The sequence below is a fragment of the Schistocerca americana genome, chromosome 7 (assembly GCF_021461395.2).
Source record: "Schistocerca americana isolate TAMUIC-IGC-003095 chromosome 7, iqSchAmer2.1, whole genome shotgun sequence".
In the NCBI taxonomy this organism is placed as follows: domain Eukaryota; kingdom Metazoa; phylum Arthropoda; class Insecta; order Orthoptera; family Acrididae; genus Schistocerca; species Schistocerca americana.
Window position 1 is genome coordinate 359,592,725 of NC_060125.1, and position 21,640 is coordinate 359,614,364.

Here is a 21,640-nt window from a genome sequence, read left to right on the forward strand (position 1 = left end):
TTCTTCCGCTTCTTCTTTCTTCTCTAGTTCTTTATTAAGTTTATTCTGGTACAGGCCTGGTATGCTTTGTTCATGTAGTGGAGATACTTTTTAGATTTCTTCCTTCATTTTTTCTTCTGAAAACTTTTTGTTCTTTCTGCATTTCGTGTACGTATCTATTTGAGATATCACCAAGAAATGGTCATAAACCATGTTATATCCACCGTACACTCTAGTGTCTCTTACTTTGCTTTCTAATTTTTCATTAGTCATAATGTAGTCAATAAGAGACTTAAATCCTCGAGCTGGACATGTATATTTGAGGATTTTTTGTTCTTTTTTTGCGGAAGAATGTACTTATCTTCCTTAGTTTGTTAAAAGAAACAAAATCTCTAAGCAACAGTCCATTGTTATTTAAGGTATTTTGTACCATTGTTCCCACAGTCCTTGGGATAGGTTTATTCCTTACCCTTGCGTTTAAATCTCCGTTTAATAGTATTGATGCGTATTGTTATACTTGTCCAAAACCGTTTGCAGTTTGTCATAGAAATCTATAGGCTGTTCTTTTTTCCGCAATGAGAGTCAAGTTTTTTCTCTTCCTTGACAGTTAAAACTATAATCATTTATAAAACTGTACACTATAGTTCTCTTTTCTCATCGCTTATGTACGTAAATGGCAACCTCTTTACTTGCTCTCTCCTGTTTTCGTGTTCCGCTATATAAAATCAAATATTGTCCCCCATATTTATTACCCTGTAACTTTATCTTTGTTTCTGTTATGGAAGCTGTGTCTACCTTGGCCTTTTTAAAATTTCTGCCAGCTCTTCTTCTTCGTTTGCTAAACTTCTGACATTCCATGTTGCTGCCTTAATTGTATGAACAATCCATTTATTCTTAATTCCATTTATTCTTAACCATTCTATTCTCCGGGTTCGGCATCGGTATATCTGACCTTGATCTGGGGCTGTACTACTGGTAATTGGGAATATTCAGCTGGCCACCTTACGAGGACTGCGTAAGTATAGTTGGATAGTGCGACTGCCACTTTGCGGTCATCCAACCCAACTGATTTTCTTTTAAGGGTTTACTCCACTCGCCTGCACGGAGAGTGTTACGCTAAGGCAGTGTTCCCTTAACTGTTTACATATTCTACGGATCATATGAACGATTCTTTATCGAAATGATGTGGAACGAGTCAGTTTACAGGATATGTATACCTGAATAGTCTTAACATTAATGGACCTGTAATTTTTTAGTTCCACTCACTCAACTACACTTAAAATTCCCATTCTGTGACTGCTTTGTGCTGGTGGAAACGTGCTCTGTCAATTTTTGTATTATTACCACGCATTTATATTTCTTTTTAGCTTATGGAACCTTAGAACTTAAAAAATAGGTCTTATAGTGGTCAGTACCCCGAAACCAGTAACTTTTTTAATAAACTATTTGGCTTTTTGTTTTATTTAAGTCATAGGACTCACTGTCTGGTGATACCTATACACAAAAGGACAGCGTAATTAATCCACAGAGCTTCCATTCTGTATAGCTCGCCTCTGTTTGTAGCAAAATGCTACAAAATGTTCTGAGTTCTGATATCACACCTGGGCCAAGATAGATGAACGGAACAAAATGCTGAATTTTGAAAACGTCTTTCATGATGATTACATCTCACGTTCTTCACGTACTTTATCCATGTACAGGCGTAATCAGGTCGATTCGGTGTTCCTGGAGTTTCGGAAATCTATCGGTTCAACAACTCACCAATCTCTACAAAAGAAAATACGATCTTATTTTACATACATCTAGGCTTTCGACTGAACTTAAAATTTCTGCGCTGGTAGAATGCATGGTGAAGAGTCTGCTATTAAACTGAAGTAAAGTCTTCTGCGGCCCATGGCAGTGTGATACGGCCATTCCTCTACAGAGTGGCTTATCAAATAGAGTTATTTGCACACTTAGAGTTTTCGCAGATAATGCAGATATCTATGAGGAAGTTTAATAAAAAAAAAACAATAACGAAGGACGACAAACCTTATCAAAGTGTCAGCCTTGTGCATGTAGTGGCTATCTAACTTTTCATTAATAGAAATGTTAAACTACACAAGCCATTATAAATGTAGTAACCTTCGACTACTTGAGTAATGAATCGGAAATTGAATATTTGTACCATTCAAACTAGGACATTGCTCTAGTGTGTGGGATGCATATAAAATTGGGCTAACAGTGAACATCGAGCAAATGCTTGTCAGAATGGTGACGACATGTAGCAGAAGCATTGACTAATCTTAATTGGCAACTTTGGAAGAAAGACACTGTACACCTCGCCAAAGTCTACTTAGAAAATTTTGAGAACCAGCTATCAGCGCAGAAATATCTTGAATATTCTTCGGACCTCTATTTATCACATTCTTCAGATCCCTACTTGTGTATCACATAGAGACCGTGAAGATAAAATTAAACTAACAACATCTTTCAGAGTGACAAACAAGCAATCCTTCTTTTATGCTCGGTCGGGCACACAGTTTTGCCCGCATCTCGTGGTCGTGCGGTAGCGTTCTCGCTTCCCACGCCCGGGTTCCCGGGTTCGATTCCCGGCGGGGTCAGGGATTTTCTCTGCCTCGTGATGGCTGGGTGTTGTGTGCTGTAGTTAGGTTAGTTAGGTTTAAGTAGTTCTAAGTTCTAGGGGACTGATGACCACAGCTGTTAAGTCCCATAGTGCTCAGAGCCATTTTTATGCTCCTTCCGTAAATGCAACGGGAAAAATCTTAGCATACATTACAGTATATTCATTAAAGTGTTCCACAAACTATAAATGTATTTAAAGACTCTTGTGCTACGCTGCAGCAAACATCATGACAAAAGTAAACTCGTTATCGGCAACAAAACTTATCTGAGAAGCACAGTCGTTTGTTAGACCATGCTACTTACGGTTTTCGTCTCGCACAAAAAGTGATTATAGTATCTAAAACACTGAATATTTGTAACATGCTAAAACGAGCACTGGTCCACTAACGAGCAGATAAGTAGCATTTCAAACTAATATATTGATCGTATATCTTGAAATAAATCTGCGAAAAACGGTCAGTGACACGGCTGTGTAAATGAATGAATGTAAAGAAACCTCTCCCTCTTTCCAGATAATTTCATGACGCTACAATAAAGAAATGAATGAAACCACTTGTAATGTCTCCAGTATACGAACGCCCTTCGGCCCCTATAGCTGGTCCAAGAGAATATAATAAAGATTTAAAACAGTTGGTAGCTGATGTATTTCCTTAAAGGATTTTTTCCTTCTTCATCTGCATCTATACTCCGGTATGTGTCGGAAGGTACTTTGTGTACCACTGTCATTTTCCCCTTTCCTGTTCCAGTTGCAGATCGTTCGCCGGAAGAACGATTCTTCGTAAACCTCCGTTCGCCCTCCAGTATTTCTAATTTTATGTGTACCGTCTTTTCTCGATGCATATGTAGAAGGGAGTAATATATTGGTTGACTCTTTTAGCAACATCTGCTCTTAGAATTTTAACAGTAAACCACATTGTGATGCAGACTGCCTATCTTGCAGCCTCTGCCACTGGTACTGACTGAGCATATCCATCACGCTTTAGCGTTTACTAAATGGACGTGTAACGAAACGCGCTATTCTTCTTTGGATCTTGTATATCTCCTTTATAAATTCCGTCTGGTACGGATTCCAGACTAACGAGCAATAGTCAAGTATTGGTCGAACGAAGGTTTTGTAAGCTACCTCCGATTTGAGTGGATTATGTTTCCTGAGGATTCTTAATATTAGTTTCAGTCTGGCATTTGCCATTCCTGCGATTACTTTTTAATCGTTTTGTTCGCATGCTCCTAAATATTTCATGGAAGTAGCTGCTTGTAGTGACTGTTCTGAAATCTTGTAATCATATAATAATGGGTCTTTCGTCCATGTATACGCAATAAATTATATTTCTGTTCGTTGAGGGTCAACTGGCAAACTCTGGATCGAGCGTCGAGCCTCTATGAGTCTTCCTCCGTTCGCTATAATTTTCTAGCATTGAGACTTCCTTGTGTACAAGAGTGTCATCCATGAAAATCCTCTAGCTCTCATTGAATTTCGTTAGCATTCTCCGTAAATGAGAAGCAGATCGACTTGTTCTTCGAAGGAATACATCATTCACATTCGCTTGATTCGACGTTATTGGTCTTACCGTTCCTATTAGCGTTGTATTCCGAAACCGTAGAATGGTGTTGAAATGTCAATGGCACGCTGAGATGGATACACCGTATTCGGAGAATATTTACTATTTGCACGATATACGAGAGAAAATTGTCAGCGCATATGCTTCGACAAGTGCCAAAATGATAAGGAATACCACTCAATCCATGATAAGAAGATTGCAGCACTGCATTGATACCATGGTCATCACTTCGAACACTTCTGCAAATGGACGTTCATGCCACCTTTTTGACTTCGTTGACCTTCAAAGACCTTACTGTTACACATCATTGGATTCCTCCCGATAGCCACTATCAGAAAAGAAGAACCAAACTATAGCATCCCATAAAAAAAGTTGACCTTCATATCTCTGACGCGACCCCACCTAGAAACAAAACAGCAACGTCATATTCAGGCCCCCGTTGTCCCATGTAAAATTTGTCCCACAAACGTTTCAGATACTATCATACTTTCGGAGTTATTCTAGGTGACAATAGTTAGTGACTCACCCTGTATATTGAGTCATTAGTTTCTGATTGGTTTCATGCTGTCCAGCATGAATTCGTGTCCTGTGTCAACCACTTCATCACAAAGTATTATTTTCATCCAACGTCTTTAACATTTCATTGCAGTCTCTGTCTTCCACTACAGTTTAAATCTCTACTGCACCCCCAAGTACCATGCAGTTTTTTCCTTGATGTATTAACACATCCCATGTCATTTTGTCTCTTCCCATTGTTTTCCATACGTTTCTCCCCTCGACAATGCTGCAGAGAACCTCCACATTCCTTGTCTTATCAGTCCAGCTAACTTCCATCATATTTCCACAACACCATATCTCAAGCACTTCTGCTCTTTCCTTTTCCAGTTTTTTCCACAGTCCATGATTCTCTTCAGCACTGTCCCGTACTCCAGACATTCATCTTCAAACATTTCTTCCTCAAGTTAAGGTCAGCGTTTGATACTAATTGACTTCTTTTGCCTAGGAAATCCTCCTTCGCGTCTGCTGTCTGCTCCTTACGTCCCCTTTGCTTCGTCTGTCATGTGTTACTTTGCCTCCAAAGTAGCAGAATTCCTTCAGTTCATGTACTGTGTGAGCCTCAGTTTTGATACTCCTCCTTACTTGCGTCTTCCTTTGGTTTAGTCTCAGTCCATAGTGTGTTCTCAGATTAGACTGTTCATTCCATTCAATAGGTCCTGCGATTCTTCCTCAATTTCACTGATATACCAGTGTCATAGGTTTATCTTGTTGTTGTTGCTGTTGTTATTGATTTTGTATGCTTCAGTCCAGAGCCTGGTTTGATGCAGCTATGCATCCTACTCTATCCTGTGCGACCCTCTAAACCTCCGAATAACTACGCAACCTAGAACCTTCTGAATCTGCTTACTTTATTCATCTCTTGCTCTCCCTCTACGATTTTTACCCCCCACACTTCCCTCCAATACTAAATTTGTGATCCTTTGATGTCTCAGAATGTGTCCTATCAACCGATCCCTTCTTTTTGTCACGTTTTGCCACAAATTTTTTGTCTCCCCGATTCTGTTCAGTAACTCCTCATAAAGTTGTGTGATCTACCCATCCAATCTTCAATATTCTTCTGTAGTACCACATTTTGAAAGCTTCTGGTCTCTTTTTGTTTCAACTATTTATCGCCTATGTTTCACTTCCATACATGGCAACACTCCAGACAAATACCATCGTAAAGACTTCCTAAAACCTATATCTTTATTCTACCTTAACAAAATTTTCTTCTTCTCATCATAGCGACCCAAATGTTTTCCGCAGATGTCCAAGTGCGTTTGTTTGTGCAACTGTCTGAGTTTTTTTCGGGACCCATCTTGCACAAACTTTATGAAACCCAAGTCCTTTGTGGATGATTTCGAAGGCAGAACGTGGCTAATTTGCAGATGATGTGCCACTTCGTCAATAGTCAATCGTCTGTCTAAGAGAATCATTTCACATGAACGCTCAGTCGTTTCTTAATTTGTGGCGGTAAACGGTCGCCCGGCTCCTTCATCGTGCTTAATACTTGTGCAACCATTTCGGAATTCTTCAATGCATTCGTAGACACTCCGTTGTGTCAAAACACTGTTCCTGTACTGTACCGAAAGTCTTCGATGAATTTTTTCCCTGACACGCCTTCCGACCACAAAAAACGGATCACTGAATGTTGCTCTTCTTTGGTGCAAATAGACGCTGGAGCAGCCATGATTAACAGCACGACAACGATAAGGAAACTAACCTAAGAGCTTGAAAATTGCAAACATATAACGACAAATAAACAAAGCATTCGTCATCAACGTAAAACGACAGTACTACCAAAATAAAAATAGAACTAAATTGCACATAATAATTGACTTACTCGCGTACTTTTATTAGCATCGTCTCTTTTAGTTCTACTACATTCCATTACCCTCGTTTTGTTTTTGTTGATGTTCATCTTATACCCTCCTTTCAAGACATTGTTCATTCCGTTCAACTGCTCTTCCAGGTCCTTTGCTATCTCTGACAGAATTACAATGACATTGGCAAATCTCAAAGCTTTTATTTCTTATCCATGGATTTTAATTCCTGCTCCGAATTTTTCTTTTGTTTCCTTTACTACTTGCTCAATATATCAATCGAATAACATCAGGGATATGATACAACGTTGTCTCACTTCCTTCTCAATCATTTCTTACCTTTCATGCCCCTCGACTCTTATAACTACCATCTGGTTTCTGTACAAATTTTAAATAGTCTTTCGCTCCCTTTATTTTACTCCTGCCACCTTCAGAATTTGAAAGAGAGTATTCTAGTCAACATTGTCAAAAGTTTCCTCAAAGTCTAAAAATGCTAGAAACGTAGGTTTGCATTTGCTTAATCTATTTTCTAAGATAAATCGTAGGGTCAGTATTGGCTGGCGTGTTCCAACATTTCTACGAAATCCAAACTGATTTTCTCCGATGTCGGTTTCTACCAGTTTTTCCAGTCGTCTGTAAAGAATTCGTGTTAGTATTTTGCAGCAGTGGCTTATTAATCTGTAGTTCGGTAATTTTCACTCCTGTCAACATCTGCTTTCTTTGGGATTGGAGTTATTATATTCTTCTTGAAGTATGAGGATATTTCGCGTTTCTCATACATCTTGATCAATAGATGGTAGAGTTTTGTCACGTCTGGCTCTCTCTTGAGACTTTCTGTAGTTCTAATGGAATGCTGTCCACTCTCGGGGCCTTGTTACGACTTAAGTCTTTCAGTGCTCTGTCAAATTCTTCAGGCAGTATCATATCTCCCATTTCATCTTCATCTACGTCTTCTTCCATTTCCATAATATTGCCCTCAAGTACATCGCCCCTGTATAAAGCCTCTATAACTCCTCCCACCTTTCTCCTTTCCCTTCTTTGATTAGAACTGGTTTTCCATCTGAGCTCTTGATATTCATACAAGTGGTTATCTTTTCTCCAAAGGTCTCTTTAATTTTCCTGTAGGCAGTATCTACGTTATCCCTAGTGATATATGCCTCTACATCCTTACATTTGTCCTCTAGCCATCCCTGCTTAGCCATTTTGCACTTCCTGTCGATCTCATTTTTGAGACGTTTGTATTTCTTTTTGCCTGCTTCATTTACTGCATTTTTATATTTTCTCCTTTCATTGATTAAATACAATATATCTTTTGTTACCCAAGGATTTCTACTAGCTCTAGTCTTTTTACCTACTTGATCCTTTGTTGCCTTCACTATTTCATCTCTCGAAGCTACCCAATCTTCTTCTATTGTATTTCTTTCCCCTGTTCTTGTCAGTCGTTCCCTAATGCTCTCTCTCAAAGTCTCTGCATCTTCTAGTTCTTTCAGTTCATCCAGGTCTTTCAGTTTTAATCCACAGTTCATAACCAATAAATTGTGGTCAGAGTCACCATCTGCCCCGGGAAATCTCTTACCATTTAAAACCTGGTTCCTAAATCTCTGTCTTACCGTTACATAATCTATCTGAAACCTTCTAGTGTCTTCAGGCTTCTTCCACGTACACAACCTCCTTTCATGATTCTTAAACCAAGTGTTAGCTATGATTAACTGATGCTCTGTGGAAAATTCTACCAGGCATCCTCTTTCATTCCTTACCCCCATATTCACCTACTATTTTTCCTTCTCTTCCTTTTCCTGTTATCGAATTCCAGTCCCCCAATGACAATTAAATTTTCGTCTTTTTGAACTATGTGATAATTTCTTTTATCGTATCATACATTTCCCAATCTCTGCGGAGCTAGTTGGCAATAAACTTGTACTACTGTGATAGGAGAGGGCTTCACTATGCTGTTCATAGTTGCTTATCTGCGCTCCTATTTTTTTATTCATTATTAAACCTACTTCTGAGTTACCCTTATTTGACTTTGTGTGTATAACCCTGTATTCACCAGACCAGAAGTCTTGCTCCTTCTGCAACCGAACTTCATTAATTCCCACTCTATCTATCCATCTATCTATCTATCTATCTATCCCACCTATCCATTTCCCTTTTTAAATCTCTAACTTCAACCTATCCATTTCCCTTTTTAAATTTTCTAACCAAACTGCACGATTAAGGTATCTGACATTCCACGCTCCGATCCGTAGAACGCGTCTTCTTTCTCCTGATAACGACGTTCTTTTGAGTAATCCCCGCCCGGAGATCCGAATGGAGGACTACTTTACCTCCAGAATATTTTACCCAAGAGGATACCATTATCATTTAACCATACAGTAACAGCTACATGCCCTCGGGAAAAACTACGGCTGTAGTTTCCCCTTGCTTTCATCCGTTCGCAGTACCAGCACAGCAAGGCCGTTTTGGTTAGTGTTACAAGGCCAGATCAGTCAATCATCCAAACTGTTGCCCCTGCAACTACTGAAAAGGCTGCTGCCACTCTTCAGGAACCACACGTTTGTCTGGCCTCTCAACAGAGACCCTTCCATTGTGGTTGCACCTACGGTACTGCTATCTGTATCGCTGAGGCACGCAAGCCTCTCCACCAACGACAAGGTCCATGGTTCATGTAGGGGGGGGAGGCAGTTTATCTTATCATCGGTATAATTTCACTCTGAGTTTATGCCACTTTTGAGCTTCCTTTTTATTTCCATCATTTCTTCTTTGATAAATATGATTGATGGAACAGTAGAGGCGAAAAACTACATCCCTGTCTTATACCCTCTCTGATACTTGTACTATGCTTGCTGTCATATCCCAGCATTGTAAATTAAAATGTTACATTACCAGAAATTATTCTTAGTTTGATAGAATTTTTATGTAAATTCAAATTTATTTTACAGTAATATTACCGAGTTACTAAAAAGAATAACTATTTCTAGAGAATTACGTATATATAAGTTTATTTTATGTAAATTGCATAATTTTGTAAGTTGCACATAGGTTTAAAATTCAGAATTATTGACTGGCCAACTACACTATGTTGAATATCTACGAGGGGCAATCACAAAGCTTTATCATCTGCAAAATAATTAAGTTGCTTAGTTAATATATTCGTTACGTGCCACTAAAAATCCGGAGCTTGTAACGTACCCTCTCTCTGTTATAGTTTTTTGTTTTTTGTTATTGGTTTTTGTTATTGTAGATGTAGAGATATGAAATTATTGTAGCGGTTTGCTTAATCAGCCGTACTTCGAAATTTTTTGACATTAAATGGAGCCTGAAACTTACGTAATAAATATTTCGCGTGAAGTGCGATTTGCGGCATAAACAAAAATTAATTGCGGAGATGCAATGCACAGAATATTTACAGAAAAGTTTTAGAACAATGAGCACGACTGACTAGACACATTCAGAGGGTACGTACATTCGCGTACGAGTGGTTGCTATCTGATGAGAAAGATCTATCTTTTTTGTGTGTGTAAAATAATTACGTCGTAACACACTCGGAAATTGCGAACGTACAATCAGGGTGGAGGCACGTACTTTCTATCATTCCCCGTGGCCTGGGTAAAAGAATTGCAATTATTTAAATTTAAGAATATTTCTTTTTTAATCGGACTCCTATTTTTATACGAAAAGGAAGATTGCAGGTTCTGAATGTCTCGGCAAAAACACATCGAAATTAATCTTAGCGGCCACCAAAGGAAAGTAGTGAGCACAATCACGTACGTCTATTGTTGAGCAGCGCCGTCGTAAAGATCGTCGCCTCCATCTAAAATTCGCCTTCTCGAATTAACAGAATAATTTGTACTTCATAGGTATGAGATTTAGGCTTGATCTTGATAGAAATTATAAAACACATTTTTCATCATTTGTTGTTGTTGTGGTCTTCAGTCCTGAGGTTGGTTTGATGGAGATCTCCATGCTTTACTTGTCATCATTTAACACACACGTAAACATGAAACTATACAGTACGTCTTTACGCCAACACATCAGAACAAAAAAGGTAGTTAATACTAGAACTAATAAAAGTATCTCGAAATTAGCCCTTTGTCTCTCAATGATAAAAAAGTTTTTTAGAGTATTCCTCTGGTATGACAGTTGAACGAATTTTCTTCTTGTATCTTTGAGATTAAATTACAACATTTTTTTAGTTCCTTTTCAAGCTGCACTAGAGAAATGTGGCCTCCTTCATTCTGTAGATTTTCACACCACTCTCGATATTGTTTGGCGTGCCAAGTGCCATCCATCACATGTGACTGTCGTCCTCTCCATTTTCTAATACTTCCAGTACTAGTGATATTCTGTCTTCTCTTGATATTTTTGTGCTTTTCATTGCGTAAATTCAAGTTTTGGAAAGAACATCAAGCAATAACCGCTGGTTCTCTACAGCAACACAGGAGAAGGTTCTCCTAGTACGTCTTGCGACCGCTGTTACCTTTTGAATTAAGCGCAGACGTCAGTGAGGAAGAGCTAGAGGATCTCTCGTATTTCCTTGCACTTTCCTTTACTTAGTCTTCAGTAACCTAGAGCTATTGGTAATAGCTTCACATTGGAATGTCTTAAATATCTTTCTCATTTTTGTTTCTTGGAAAGCGCCTATTTTAAAGCTGCTGAAAGCCATAATATGTATGGAATATTCCTGGCACCTTTCTATCCTGGAATTTTCTTCAACGCACTAACTCAAACACTGCAATCCGGAGCCCTTACATTATTCTTACTGACAGATGTAGTAAAAAGGAGACTCTCTTCGGTGGCCTCAAGTGTAACACTGATTTTAGAGCTGAGTAATACTATATTATCATTGCGATCTTTTCACTGTGTAGTGTAGCGTACCCTGCAAAGATAGTTCATGACTTGTTGACACTAAACTTGAGAGGACTTAAACTAGCGTCCTTGCCTTTCAAGGACAGTGGTCTCACTGAATAAGCTATCTGTGAGCGTCTCAGGTTCTCGCTGAAAACGTTACTCTGTTTGTAACGGTTCTCTACGTGTTAAAACACCAAAGATGCTGTGCTGAATACCTTGCTGGACACAAAGCTGATCCCATATCTCAGTTTTTCTCTGCGTGACTGATTACTGGCGTGCTTTGGGGTGTTCAGCCGAGTCAATTACTTTACACATAACAACACAGTTCTCTTCACGTGATGACGATTGGGTCCTTCGTCGAAATGCTTTGCATAAAATTGAATTAAAAGAAATATATAATTTTGTGCCAAGTTTTATTTCATCCACGACTGTTTTCGATGGTTAATCATCATCAGGTGGAAGGTGTGTTTCACAAGGTTGTTCGTAGTAGTGCTAACCGTCGGCCAAGTTTCTCCCTTTACCATTAAACAATTTAAGCGAGGCCAACTTTCACAAATCTCACTTATTACTTCACGGTCCTTGACACTTAAAACCGTTCACTGATATCGTTTCTGCCAGTTCATTACTTTCGTGGCTTGCTCAGTCGATACACATCTACCGTTGACGAAGTCCCAACACTGACGCCCCCTCCCCATTGGACGAAACCCAGGCTAAGTTCTGAACACCTTGTCGACTACACCTGACAGTCACAACAGTCCTCAATGTTCCAGAAAAGTAGAGAAATTTGCAAACTGACATTGAAATGCTTCGTTGAGCTCTGGTAAGGATGCCGATAGCTCTATGCATGAACTGATGTCAAATATGGAGAGGCGTCGTTGACCCTTCAAAGAGTATACCGTTAGACAGTGTTGAAGGCATCCCTCCGTTGCCAATCGTAATCCAGGAGTATTGTATTTTGCCTAATTTCGTGAGTGTGAATCGTTGTGGTCAGTCGTCGTCAGAAAGAGGAGCCAGTGGGTTGGCTGGGAGAAGAGAACAGCACTGGGCTCCTGCCGCTGGTGGCCGCGCTCTTGGCGGGCTTTCTGCAACCTGCTGAAGAGTCATGATGTACGGCCTAATGAGCAGTACGAAGCACTGGGGGGCTGCACATGCCTGGAGCTGGCCTGTCGACACCCCGACGTGCCAGTGTGCTTTACGCAGCAGCTGCTCGACAGCGGCGCCAGGCCCAAAGTCGACAGCCTGGTGCCAGAGCCAGTACACTTTGCTGCCAGGTGAGTTCCTCAGGGTTCAGTACTGGTGCCGTCCAAAACTTACACAAACTCGCCACTCTATTCATCCATTTAATTTAAGTTCCACCCAGTTAGAATCGGTGGTATGCTTTTTCTAGCAGTGATCTCTGGTGGTTTGCAAGCACACCTGCATGTGTCAGTGCTGGTTTCATCCAAAACTATTCAAAGCTGTAGTTCCATTCGTCCACATCTTTTGACTGCATGCTCATACAAGCTATACTCACCATTAAGTAAATGGTAAGTAGGAATTACATAAAGATTTTGTCAATGCAGACTGTAATACTCTGTTTGAAATTCTGATGGTAGTAGGATTAAATTCAGGGAGCGAAACGCTATTTACAACTTGTTCAGAAACCAGACGGTAGTTTCAAGAGTTCAGGGCACAAAAGGGAAGCAGTGGTTGAGAAGAGAGTGAGACATGGTTGTAGCCTATCCCCAATGTTATTCAATCTGTATATTGAGCAAGCAGTAAAGGAAGCCAAAGAAAAATTTGATATAGGAATTAAAGTTCAGGGAGAAAAAATAAAAACTTTGAAGTTTGCCAATGACATTGTAATTCTGTCGTATTCATCAAAGGACTTGGAAGAGCAGGATTGACGATGTCTTGACAGAAGGGTATAAGATGAATATCAACAAAAACGAAACAAGGGTAATGGAATGTAGTCGAATTAAAAAGATGGATACTGAAGGAATTAGATTAGGAAAATAGACACTTGAAGTAGCAGATGAGCTTTGTTATTGGGCAGCAAAATAACAAATGATCGCCAAAGTAGACAGGATATAAAATGTAGGACGGCACTGGCAAGAAAAGCGCTTCAGAAGAAAATAAATTTTTAACATCGAATATAGATTTAAAACTTAGGGAATATTTTCTGTAAGTACTAATGTGGAGTGTAGCCATATATGGAAATAAAACATGGATGATTAAACAAATTAGACAAGAAGAAAATAGAACTTTTTGAAATACGGTGCTACGGAAAAATGGAGAAGAATAGGTGGGTGGATCACTTAACTAATGAGTAGTGCTGAATATAATTAGGAAGAAAAGAAATTTGTGCACAACCTGAACAGAAAATGTGATCAATTGATAGGACACATTTTGAGACATGAAGGGATCATCAATTTAGTATCAGAGAGAAGCGTTGGAGGGGGGGGAGCGGGAGGGGAGGGTAAAAATTGTAGAGTGAGACCAGGAAATGATTATAGTAAGCAGACTCAGAAGGATGTAAGTTGCAGTAGTTAGTCGGAGATGAAGAGGTTTGCACAGGATACAGAAGCATGGAGAGTGGCATCAGACCAATCTTCTGACTGAAGACCACAACATTAAGAGTACTTGGTAGGCTCCCTACATACTTAGGTACTAGTTTATTGCCGGCCGCGGTGGCCGTGCGGTTCTAGGCGCTGCAGTCCGGAACCGCGGGACTGCTGCGGTCGCAGGTTCGAATCCTGCCCCGGGCATGGATGTGTGTGATGTCCTTAGGTTAGTTAGGTTTAAATATTTCTAAGTTCTAGGGGACTGATGACCTAAGATGTTAAGTCCCATAGTGCTCAGAGCCATTTGAACCATTTTTGAACTAGCTTATTACATTTAACACGTTTATTAAAACAGATATATTGACTCGTCTTCAGGTGAATACTTTGGTACTAAGAGAAAGACTCCCAGGACATGCTTGACTGGGTACCACATACCGTTTATCTATTTTGCTGTTAGGCCTCCATTCTGCAGTCAAAGTTACACAAGTAAATTAGGTTATATATTATCTTTTGCGACTGTCGTAGTAGTCTTATTGAGACCATAAATGTTTTGCTTTATTTCAAAGCACCTTCAACGTCCTTGTAACAAAATGGTTTTCCTTACAAACCTGTTTGCCGCATAAAATACACATATATTTTGGATACAGTTATTTTGAACTCAGTTAATGTAAAGAACATGTACTCCACAATCCCAGTCAAAGAAACAATCAAGATAACAGAACAAGAACCTGAAACGTACAGTTGACACAAGAACACATCTCAAGGACATGCACACTCTTACACCTTATTACTGACCAAAACATCTACTTTAAATTTAATAAAAATTTCTACTTACAAGAGGACAGTTCCCAATAAGATCCCATTTTCACAAAAATTAGGAAATATCTTCATTAACAAAATACGGTAGAAGAAATAATGTTTCAGAAAATAGTACCAGCAAAATACAATCTACTATACTGGTGAATATACGTTTGGTAGATAACCCAGAAATGAAAACAGAACAACTACGTGCGCAGATAAACACACTACACAAAACTGTACAGTTTGCCCTAGAGAAAGACAAGCAAAGCAAATAAACTTTCTAGATATATTTATCACAATGAATAGTTTATGCAGAAAAGCCATTACAATAGGAACAATACTACATCAGTGATCAAATCACCCGCAATTTCTGAAACAAGTAGCAGTCAGACACATGATCCACAGATTAAATGCAGTGCCATTTCATAAAAATAGCTGCAGTGAGGAGCTAGACACAATAGATAGGAAAAAACAATGAATACTATGAATCTTTAGTTACGAAATTAAATAAGAAAATCAAGGAAGACATAAAAATAAAACAAGCAAACCAAAATACCACACATATCTAAGGACCCACTATACTCAACACAAACACACCAAACCACCACTACACCAGGACACAACATTAAAACTGAACAGTGAAGTTGGTACACAACCACATAACGAGACAAACTTCGCATAGAATTGGTAACATCCTTAAGAAGCAAGGGTTAAAATAGCTTACCAAAGTAATAAATCAATGCAGGCCAGGATGACACTGACGTATATAAAAAAATCTGGTATTTACGGACTTCAGCGTAACAGCTGTAATGTTCCGTGCTTACGATAGTCTAGCAGAACATTAAAAATAAGATATGAATAGCATCAAAAGCATGGAAATGAGGAATCAGCAACTCAACATTTACAGAACAACCTCTGACTAGAAAACCACAACCTTACCACATTAGAAACGGAGATGGAAATAAACAGATTTAATAACAAAAATCATCTCGTAACACTACAAGAAAACTTCCAAATTGAAAAGGCAATAGCAGAAAAGAAATGCATAATAAATGACCGAACAAATATTAGCAACCAACGTTATTTAAACTAATGAAACACATAATAGATGAACAGCAAGAAAAATAGTATCACATAAACCAGCCAACATATCCAATCATGATCACCTACCACAATACCACAGTAAAGTAGCATTACCTCTGCACACAAACGTTAGTAAATGTTTTGTCCCACACAAACACACACACACACACACACACGTACACACGCGCGCGCACACACACACACACACACACACACACACACACACACACACACACACACAACTAAGGACATCCCCCCTCCCCAAATTATAGCGAAAACACCCCCAGTCTGACTCACTCACTCACACAAGTTAAGACCACACCCCCTACGCTTTTTTTTAAATTGTGTGCATGCACGTTAATTAACGAGGGACGCTGTTGCAGGGTACAATAGGTTGGAAATTTGATTTGGGCAGGGACCATGTGCAGATAGCCGAAACGGTTAAGGCAACCGCTCATGAGAAGCGGTAAATCTGGGGTCGAGTCCCAGTCCGCCACAAATTTTCAACTTTGTCCATTGCACTACAATAATTACTTACCACAGTGCCCTGTGCTGCTGGAAGCTACGAATTCCCATCCAGTTCTTCCCTTCCTTTCCCATTCTCTATTTCATGTAAAAGTGACTAGTTTATTCTGCTTAGTACCTTCTGTCTTGCACTATTTGCACCGTTAATTACGTTATGAGCTACATCTTCGAAAGTGGTTTTAACCATGAGCAATGTTTCTTTATCTCATAGATACTTGCTCATGCAGTGAATGGCCAGTATATCGATTCGATCTATCCAGCAGCATTATTAGAGAATATTACATGGACCACCTTCTCAATTATCCTTCGTTCGACTAGTTTTTGAAATACTGACAGTATTCACAGAATGGCAATACCTTGACTGAGAACGTTGGGTTGATGTATAATGCATTGATGTAACAATTTTTGTGAGTGTAGGTCTTCAAATAATCTTATATAATAGCACAAATTTGCAATACTGTTGTATTTCAGTTCATAAATATATAGATCTCTAAGCCGTGAAACTGGTTGTGTGGTCAATTGAAACCAACTTTTACCAGCTGCCAGTGATGTCTTCGTTCATCATGGCCTGAATCATTATAGGTTAGTGAATAATTCGAAGTGTTTTTGTTTTGCATTTTGGTGTTCCACTTGCTATGGGTTTATTTATCTATTGTCATTTTTTATTCGTAGTTCACTGTTGATATTTGAGTTTACATATTGCCATTTTGTCATTTGGAGATAATGAGTTGAACTGTCAACGCTGGGAAATGGAGTGCCAAGTGGAGGAATCGGATCATTTCCCACGTATTCTTCTGTTTGAGTTCAGTAGACGGATGACAGCAGTGGAAGCAGCACAAACATTTGCCCCATGTGTAGGGGTAATGCCATTGGACAGAGCATGGCAAGAAGCTTTTCTTGTTTTAATGAGGATTGTTTGGACATTTGTGACACCCCACGTACAGAAGGGGTTCTTCGTTTGATGAAGATCGTTTAAACGCATTAATCCACAATGATCCACGTCTGTGCACTCGAGAACTGGCATATGTGATGAACTGTGAGGATTCCACCATCGTGATACGGTTCCACTCAATGGGGAAGGTTCAAAAATTGGGTGTATGTGTACCATATGCTCTAAGCCAAAATCATAAAAATCATTGGGTGGCCATATGTGCATCTGTTTGCTGGTCGTCAATTGGTTCGTGTACAACACTAAACATTCCTCTCCTGTATCGTTACTGGTGATGAAAAATGGCGTCTTTATGTTGACATAAGGAAAAGAAAGAAACAATGCTGCAACTCCCCGTACAAAGACTTGCACGCACCCACAAAAAATAGTATTATGTATCTGGTGGAGCAGCGACGGTGTGGCGTACTACCAATTGCTTCCCCGAGGTGTAATCATCACAGCTGACGTTTATTGCCAACAACTCAGACGCCTTGCAGACGTAATTCAAAAAATCGACCAGGAAGACTTCGTGAAGTGTTGCTACCCCACTATAACGCCCCCACGGATTGTGCTAAACTGACAAAAGCAACTGAAAAAAAACTGTATGTAGTTGCTGGGTTGCGAATTTATTCCGCACCCACCTTATTCACTTGATCTTGCGCCCTCAGATTTCTACCTTTCCCGTTCTCTGTGGAACACCTTTCAAGGAACTTCCTTTCCAGATAAAAATACGCTCCGAACGTGCCTCGATGAGTTTTTCGCCTGAGCACCACGTGATTTCTACAGTCGCTGAATCGAAAAGTTACCCCAGCGTTGGCAGACTGTTGTACGAGGGTCACTCCAAAAGAAATGCACACTATTTTTCTTAAATCCACCTTTTATTCTACATGTTTGAAAGTTTTACAGTATGTAGATGCATCCTTTAAGACCAATATTTTCATTTCTTCACATAATTTCCATCCATCTCAACTGCCTTACACCATCCAGGAACCTGCGCCTGCATACCCGCACGCTAAAATTCTGGACCAATCTGTTGGAGCCACTGTTTGGCAGTGTGCACAAGGGAGTCATCATCTTCATACCTTGTTCCACGAAGAGAGTCTTTCAGTTTCCCAAAGAGATGATAGTCACATGGAGCCAGGTCACGACTGTGAGCGGGTGTTTCAGTGTTGTCCATCCGAGTTTTGTGATCGCTTCCATGGTTTTTGACTGACATGTGGCCGTTCATTGTCATGCAACAGCAAAACATCCTGCTTTTGCCGATGTGGTCGAACACGATTCAGTCTAACTTGAAGATTCTTCATTGTCGTCACATATTCATCAGAATTTATGGTGGTTCCACTTGGCATGATGACCACAAGCAAGAGTCCTTCGGAATCGAAAAACACTGTAGCCATAACTTTTCCAGAAGATGGTGTGGTTTTGAATTTTTTTTTTCTTGGGTGAATTTGCATGATGGCCCTCCATTGATTGCCTCTTCATCTCTGGTGAAAAATGATGGGGCTATATTTCATCACCTGTCACAATTCTTCCAATAAATTAATCTCCACCATTCTCGTACTGTTCCAAAAGTTCGCTGCATACCGTTTTTCTTGTTTCTTTCTGAGCCACTGTCAACATTCTGGGAACCCACCTGGCACAAACCTTTTTTAACGCCAACACTTTCGGTATTCTGCAAACACTTCCTTCCCTTATCCCAACGTAGCGTGACAATTCGTTCACTGTGATGTGTCTGTCAGCAGTCACCTATTCGTTAACTCTCTGCACATTGTCTGGAATGTGTGCAGCACGAGGCCTGCCGCTGCGAGGGCAATCCTCAATATTGCAGTGCCAACTTTCATCACGTAACCTGCTTGCCCACTGACTAACTGTACTGCAATCGAGAGTAGCATCTCCATACACCTTTTTCAACCTCTTGTGGATGTTGCCCACTGTCTCGTTTTCACAGCACAGGAATTCTATGACAGCACGTTGCTTCTGATGAACGTCAAGTGTTGCAGCCATCTTGCTCTGACGGCGCCACTCACGGGAACAGGTTGAACTAAGTTTGAAAACAAGCGGGAAGGATGTATCTACACACAGTAGAACTTTCACACGTGCAGAATGATAACTATATTTTTACAAAAATAGTGTGCATTTCTTTTGGAGTGACCCTCGTAAATAGTGAAGGCGAATATATGATTGATAAAAGAAGTCGCTGTTAATTGTATGTGTTGTGTTTATCAAACTTATGGAAAATCCAGTAAAATGGTTTCTAACAGTAAGCAGCAGTTGACATTGAAGTGACGCTCGTCGTGTGACGTAGGTGGGCCAATCCGGGCGCACTGGCGGCGCTGCTGTCGCAAGCACAGACGCGCGTCAACGTGACGGACGCCGGGGGTCGGACGGCTCTGCACGGCGCGGTGCTGGAGCTGGCCGGACAGGCGCCTGGAGAAGTGGTGGACGCGCTGGAGCGCTGCGTGCAGCTGCTGGTGCGCTGCCCGCGGCTCGACTTCAACTGCGGCGACACGCTCGGCTTCTCTGCGCTGTACCTCGCGGCGCAGAAGCGCAGCCACCGCGGCGTCGCCGTCCTCATTGACAAGTGCAGGTATGCTTGCCATTTACACTCTGCAACTCCATGAATGATAGCAAATAATGAAATTTCACTTATCCACCGTATACTGTGTAGAAGGATATACACTAGTGGCCATTAAAATTGCTACACCAAGAAGAAATGCAGATGATACACGGGTATTCATTGCACAAATATATTATACGAGAACTGACATGTGATTACATTTTCACGCAATTTGGGTGCATAGACCCTGAGAAATCAGTACCCGGAACAACCACCTCTGGCCGTAATAACGGCCTTGATACGCCTGGGCATTGAGTCAAACAGAGCTTGGATGGCGTGTACAGGTACAGCTGTCCATGCAGCTTCAACACGATACCACAGTTCATCAAGAGTAGTGACTGGCGTATTGTGACGAGCCAGTTGCTCGGCCACCATTGACCAGACGTTTTCAGTTGGTGAGAGATCTGGAGAATGTGCTGGCCAGGTCAGCAGTCGAACATTTTCTGTATACAGAAAGGCCCGTACAGGACCTGCAACATGCGGTCGTGCATTATCCTGCTGAAATGTAGGGTTTCGCAGGGATCGATTGAAGGGTAGAGCAACGGCTACAATCCGTCCTTTATCAAAGTGAGAAACGTGATGGTAAGCATTTCTCCTCCTAACACGAGGCATCACAACAACGTTTCACCAGGCAACGCCGGTCAGCTGCTGTTTGTGTATGAGAAATCGGTTGGACACTTTCCTCATGTCAGCTCGTTGTAGGTGTCGCCACCGGCGCCAACCTTGTGTGAATACCCTGAAAAGCTAATCATTTGCATATCACAGCGTCGTCTTCCTGTCGGTTAAATTTCGCGTCTGTAGCACGTCATCTTCGTGGTGTAGCAATTTTAATGCCCAGTAGTGTACCATCATTCAGTTTCTTTTGGCGGAAAACCAAAGCATCGCAAATGTTAATAGGCGCTTGCAGAATGCCTACGGAGGCCTGTCAGTGAACAAAGGCACGGTGAGTCGTTGGACGACGTGTCTCTCATCATAACAACACGGTCGCACAAACCCTCCGGTCTCCCTCGTGTCGACCAGCTGCACACAGCTGTGACTCCTGCAATTCGAAATTATCGACTGATTACAATCAAACACCTCAATGTTTAACTCTACCTCTCTGTTGGTAGTGCTGCCACTCGTCCGCAAGCTGGGGACTCAGATGTGTGTGGCTACTGGGTTCCTGGCCGCCTAACAGAATACCCTAAAGAGCAACGAAGGACCATCTGTGCGGAACTGCTTGTGCGTTATGTGGCTGATCGTGACAGTTTATTGTTGAACCTCGTCACAGGCAGTGAAACATGGATTCATCACTTCGAAGCGGAAACAAAAAGGCAACCCACACTACCATTCTTCCGAAGAAAAACTTCAAAGCCACACTCTCAGCCGGTAAGATTACATTAGATTAGATTAATTATTCATTCCATAGACCCACAAAAGAGGGAATCCTCCTGCGTGTGGAACATGTCAGATAAACACATTACAAAAATGTAGTTAGAAAAACTTGAGTTTCATTAATTTTAATGATCCTGAGTCAATAAACAGTAAAATTATATACGTGAATTAAATTTAAACTTCTAATATTTACAGGTTTAATACTTACATCTGCTTTCATTAAATCCAGACATTCGCTAGTTTCTTGGCTATTACAACCAAGTATTGTCAAAAATCAAAGTAAATTATTCACTTCAGTGATCCTCAGTTAAGAACAGTCAGATTATGTACAAGATTTAAAATTAAACTTCCATTATTTATAGACTTAAGACTTACATCTGCTTTCCATACATCCA

The 21,640-nt window shown here is 40.4% G+C and overlaps 1 long non-coding RNA gene across 1 annotated transcript in view; it reads left to right on the forward strand.

Annotated features, from left to right (window-relative positions):
- The window catches only part of LOC124623106, a 56,146-nt gene extending 34,859 nt beyond the window's left edge, over positions 1 to 21,287 (forward strand). The window contains exons 2-3 of the long non-coding RNA XR_006980676.1: positions 19,560 to 19,841; positions 20,981 to 21,287. This is a non-coding gene — a long non-coding RNA (uncharacterized LOC124623106). The remainder of the gene's footprint in view (positions 1 to 19,559; positions 19,842 to 20,980) is intronic.
- The last annotated feature ends 353 nt before the right edge of the window (positions 21,288 to 21,640 follow it).